The 6,000-nt window shown below is 34.8% G+C and overlaps 1 long non-coding RNA gene across 1 annotated transcript; it reads right to left on the reverse strand.

Moving 5' to 3' along the window:
* Positions 1 to 1,276: 1,276 nt before the first annotated feature.
* LOC110727380 lies at positions 1,277 to 4,753 on the reverse strand. Its single transcript, XR_002512546.1, has 8 exons — positions 4,513 to 4,753; positions 3,422 to 3,525; positions 3,238 to 3,318; positions 3,014 to 3,133; positions 2,725 to 2,797; positions 2,438 to 2,548; positions 2,204 to 2,318; positions 1,277 to 1,555 (listed from the first exon to the last, which is right to left on the reverse strand). It is a non-coding gene; the product is annotated as an uncharacterized LOC110727380 (long non-coding RNA).
* Positions 4,754 to 6,000: the final 1,247 nt, after the last annotated feature.

Genomic DNA, 6,000 nt, shown 5'->3' on the forward strand with positions numbered 1-6,000 from the left:
TATTTCTGAAAGAACCCCTCACCCACCCCCCTCCCCTTCTTACTATTGTGATTGAATCCTACTTAGGTATATGTTTTTCACAACCAATTCTATTTCTAAAAGACAGGAAGCAGTCAATAAAAAAAGGTTAAAAAAAAAACGACTTAAGGGTTTCAGTTGTATTCTTCAAAGAATTGTCAGATTTAAGTATGTAGTATATAATGACTTAAGAATATTTACAATAAGTAAGGTTCCTGGTTTAGGAGTAAAGCGAAATTTTATAGGATTGAGTGATTGACCAAATAAACCAGGAGAATATATTAGTCAAGAGAAGATTACTTTCTCAGTCAGCAACCACAAAGGTACTACTCCAGAGACTTCACCATTTAAGCTAGCTAGTTCTACACGAGAAGACTTTTTGAAAACCCCAAGCTTCAGCTTTGGCTAAAGATGCATTAGCAGAGTCTATAAGAGTTAACAGCTCTAGATCTTAGTTTTCATAAACGAAAATATAGTAAACAGAGACAAAGACATATTTAACCAGTCATAGGCTATGCTACCAACATGCAAATTCAGTTATCAAACTGATGAATGCTATCTAGCAGAAAATCACTTAAAACACGTAATCAGCCAGGTGATACAAAAGATGCCAGCTTGTGGAGGACATACATGTGTACCAGTATTCTGCCTTGACACATCAGCAAGGTAAGAATGCTTGTGGAGACAAGATGAGTTCAAGATTGCAGGCAAGTAGCTTAGGTTGACAAAGGAAGTTCCAGGACCATTTTCAAACCATCGTGCTTCTAGACTGTTAAAGAAACTTAATATATTACAATCTGAGGTGAGGCTATACAGAATTTTATATTACTTAACTAGAACCAGATTACAAAAATTGGTCAGAGAAACCAATAGCCAATAAAGATATGTGCATATCAATAATCATTGGAAATAAGTGTTGAGTTCACCCCTTGTGTTTTGTCTTGGCACATGTCAAACCAGAGATGTACACAGTGTGATCAAGACTCAATCTCCCTAAAGACCTGAAGAACATGATTGAAGAAATCAACAAACAAATTGATCCTCTAACGAAGAAACATTTTTCGAAACTTCAAATTAGTAATACCAAGATTCATTAAATGCAGCTTTACATAAATAGCTCCTGTTGGATCTTAAATCTTCATATTGAATATAGATTTTGCAGTATTTGCTTCTTGAGAGATGTCCATAACTGCACCATAGATGCTAATGCCAGTCAACTTCTCGTGCAGATCAACAATAAAAGACTGCAAGACTAAACAAGTAAGATATTGGTGAAGATTAAGAATATTAAATACATTCAAATATAGTAACATTTACAACAGAGGACTACACAAATGCACAATAGAGGCAAGCAATTAGACAATCTGTTGTGTGATACCACTCTCCTTCAATTACAAGATAATTTTATTACTTCCTGTGTGTCTAACAGGGTCAAGTTACAAGTCCATATAGCAAAAAGAGAGATCTTACATTGATTTAATAGATGTGAATAATCCTATGCCCCAATTCACCACCCAAATCGGCTCCAACAAGATTTCTGTAAAGAACATATACGGACTGTAATTACCTAGACTGAGGAGGTTACATTCTTTACACGATGTAGAGTCAAATGCGTAGACGTAAGAATTCAAATATTAAACAAAAAAAAAATATATAAAAATAATAAAAAAAAAAATAAAAAAAAAAGAGGCAGGCTGGGCATCTGTTTGCTTCTGTGGCTGTGTCTCTGTTTGATCATTATTATTTATCACACTACCTATAAATACAGCATATAAACCATAAAATGATTTTCTATTGGATTAATTTATTGAGATGAATCTAATTCTAACTGTATCATTGTTCATTGTTGGGAGAAGAGGTCCAAATTCATATTTCCAATCAAACAGTAGTAGTAATGGGAGAATAGGTCCAATTTCATAGTTCAATTATCAACCAAATTTGTTTCAATTATCAAATCAGGCTCATAATTTCTTCTCTAGCAACATAATCCCTCCTTAGTATCAGAAACTAGATTACATAGACCATTTTACACAAATAGAATCCTACACAAATGGTTTCCTCTATCCTACAGCACATTATTTTAATTACGCAAAGCTCAATGCATATATGTTGATATTATAACATTTTATCTCTCTCAAGAATCTCAACTCTAAAACATTTTAAATACAATATTATGAATTCACACCTTGTTGGCCCACATCAGTCCGCAAGCATTGCACAAGGTTCTTGGACCAGCTGGTCCGCGTCGCATTGCTGGTGTATCATTTTCACTAATACCACAATGCTGGCACTTGTTTGAACTGGAAATTATAGAGAAAATTAGAAAGGGAATAAGCAGGAATTCAGAGATAAATTAATTACTATCCTTCAGCACATTGTGCATATGGGAGGAGCGGGGATTAAATTAACAAGGATTCACACAGTTTCTGGTCCCAGGCTTCTACCAACCACTAAGTTCTTTTTAGCTTCCAAATTGAAAGATGCTGAACCTTCTCTCAAAGATGCAAATTGGCCATTCTTGCGGTGCATCCTAGAAATAGAAAAGAGAAATAAAGCACACTGGTGTCAAGAAGCAATCCCTTAGCATAGATAATAATAGAACTCCCAACAGACCAACAGGGAATACAACAGCATAGCCATAACAATTTGGTAAACTGACTGAGAAATATGAAACTGAAAAAAAAAAAACTTAGAGAAAAATCTCACCTTTGAGCAACCTCCTTTCGTATAGTATACCTGTTTTGTTACCAAACATCTCTCTTTTCTTTTCTCCCGAAACCTAACCAAGGAAGCTATCCGGTGAGATATAATGGACACGAGACAAAGAATTATACCTATCCAAAACTACCATATGGGAGATAAAAAAAGTCAGACAAGAAGAGTAATACAACTAATATCTTCATCCACAGAAAGTGCCTAAATTCGATAGTTATCTAGTGATAGACAAATCCTATAATAAACTGCAAAGACATATAGCAAGCAAGAGTTTCCTCACCTTCCAGAATTTGATGGTTTTGTCATTAGTGGAAAGAAGAAATAGTGCGCCATTAGCCATCTCACACCATCTGATCTTATTAATTTTCTCCTTAATCTCTAAACTCTTTAGGTACTCAAACTGAAACCAAAAGGTAAATATGTGAGCTTTTCCTGCAAAGTTAAGGACAAAAAGGAAGAGAAACAAACATCAACTATGACAGCTGATTCAATGAAGATACCTACCTCTGGTTCATGGCTCTAAAACTCAGTCTGATAGCGAAACTCAGGATGCCTATTAACAAGATCTCTTCTAGGTCCACCAGGCTACATATCATATGATCACATTATATATAGGTTATAGGCCTCAACATGTAATTAGAATCAAAGAAAGTTACTTTGTGAATCAAACAAGCATGATTGCACTTACACCCTTTCTGTTGGTTCTCTCAAACAAAACAACCTGGCCCCCACGGTCTCCAGTAGCAAGGTGATCCCCAGTCTTGTCAAATTCAATAGTTGATATAATATCAACTGCAAGGAGAAAATTACATGTAAATTAGATCCACTGAGCAGACAATATCACAATATCATTTATTTAAGATGGCATGTATCCTGAGTCTACCACAGTAAAGCATGGGAAACCTCTATATGGTCAATTTCTTATGCTTTATTTTAAATCTAAATGAGATGCTGCCAGCCTATGCCACGTGTTACACCACAACAGCTTTGCGCAATTGCATCTCATTTCTTGCAATTTTATCCAATATTATACGAGTAATGACCAACATAAATCAAGCAGCTCATTACATCACAACAGCTTACATAATTGCAATTTTATCCAATATTACACCACAACAACTTTGCACAATTTCATCTCATTTCTTGCAATTTTACCAAGATCAGCACATTCTCATTTAGATGCCATATAAGATTGAGAAACTACATAATCGGAGTACTAATCAGTTTTTGTATTTCGCACTTAATTAGTTCAAAAGACCTTGATCTGTTTGATTAATACTGTAATTCTATCATAATATGAGTATCATATATAGAAGTATTCAGTTTCGCAAAATTTGATTACAATAAATCAAATAACGTCCAAAGTTTTAGCACAAACTACAAGTAAAAGGACCTCAATGCAATAGGGACAACAACAACTTTCCTATCTTTGAAATATCCCTGCCAAAAAACTAGAGTGGTTGCCCAGTTTACAGCAACATAGAATCTGTTTCTCCAGCTAAGTACACGCGTTAGATATGCTGAGCGCCAAATCAGAAAGCTGAGGAACCCAGCAATGGAGAACCATCAAGTTCATAAACAAATGCCCAAACGAGAACCATCAAGTTCATAAACAACAGCAACAATCAAAACCCTAAAACAATTTACTATTGTTGAATGCACAACTCGAAATTAAAGTCACAACAGCAAACCACAAAGAACAGAAAACCCTAAATCAACGACTATCCCTAGATTGCGAAGGAATTCAATAGATTAGGAAGACCACGAAATAAATCTTACCTTGAAGCTGCTACAATGGAGTTGGAAAGCTCAGAATGCGCTTCAATGGAGGTGAGAAAGCTCAGCAGAATGCGCTTCAATGGAGGAGAGCTATGGAGAGAAAGAGACGAGTTGCGGCAATGGAGATGAGAAAGCCCAGAATGCGCTTCGATGGAGGACGTACAACTATGGGGAAGGTAGGCGACAACGAGAGGGGTGCGAATTGAATGTGGAAAAGCTAGAAGGGGAATGAAAACTGAATTGAAGGAAGAAGAAGATCGAATTTCACTGAAAATTAGATAATACACCCGGGTGCACCATGCTCATGGTGCACCCGGGTAAACAAAAAAAGGCGGAAAGAACATATAGTGTTTGATAAAGAACATACCTATGTTTGACAAAGAACATACTTTTAATATGTTATTTGAGTGTGATCAGTGTGTTATTTGAGTAAAATTATATGTTCTTTACATTATAACTTATGTTATTTAACATATGTTGATAAACATATTTTTTTTTTGGGTTTAATAATACAAAGTATGTTCTTTGAATTTGGCGTGTATGTTCTTTAAGGTCGTAGTGACGCCCAAATTCTATTTTTTATTATCATGTCATATTTAAATTACTTTTATTATCGCACATTCTTTGAGTTTGATTAGTGTGTTATTTAGGTATTAACTATATGTACTTTACAATATAAATTATGTTCTTTTTAACATTTGGTATTTTGAAATTTGATATTGAAATCTTAAATTATTTTTAATTGAAAATAATGTTAGAGTAAAAAAAACTAAATTATTATGGGAAGTTGAATTTTTTTTTGGAGAGATAGAAAACTATTTTTTGGGGAAATGATATCTTTGGTAAGGATTTTTTAAGAGGTGATCAACATTGGCATGACTCACATCCCGACCCGATCCGGCCCGAAATAGGGTGGGTTTGGGCAAACCTAAAAATGCATTTTTAGTTAAAACTCGATCCGGGTTCGAAAAAAGCCCGAAAACCCGCTACTTTTCTACGGGTTTGAGCACGAGAAATTATGATATGGCCCGGCCCTACTCGATTATTTATCACTTCTAAATTTTTCCCGTTAATAATGTGTAATTTTTCAGAAAATTTTATCAAGCTTTTATCTCGTTCTTTTTATTATATCTTTATGTTCTTTGGTAATGCATGTTTTTGTCAACTACAACCATGTTCTTTGTCAAATACATGTATGTTCTTTATGAAACACAGGATGTTCTTTCCGCCTTTTTTTTTATTTATCCGGGTGTATGATGAGCACTGTACACCCGTGTGTATAAACCACAGATTAAATTTCACGATTAAGTGGTTTTTTTGTTTAATTTACAGCACCGGTTCGAACCGGTTGTAAATGAATTTTCCCACAGGTTTGGGCTGAACCGGTGCGAAATCCCTCTTTCCCTCTTTTTTTTTTATTTTTTTTTATTTTTATTTTTTTTAATAAAAACATTTAGCACCGGTTCAAACCGGTGCGAAAACCAAGAT

Source organism: Chenopodium quinoa, unplaced genomic scaffold, assembly GCF_001683475.1.
Source record: "Chenopodium quinoa cultivar QQ74 unplaced genomic scaffold, ASM168347v1, whole genome shotgun sequence".
NCBI lineage: Eukaryota > Viridiplantae > Streptophyta > Magnoliopsida > Caryophyllales > Amaranthaceae > Chenopodium > Chenopodium quinoa.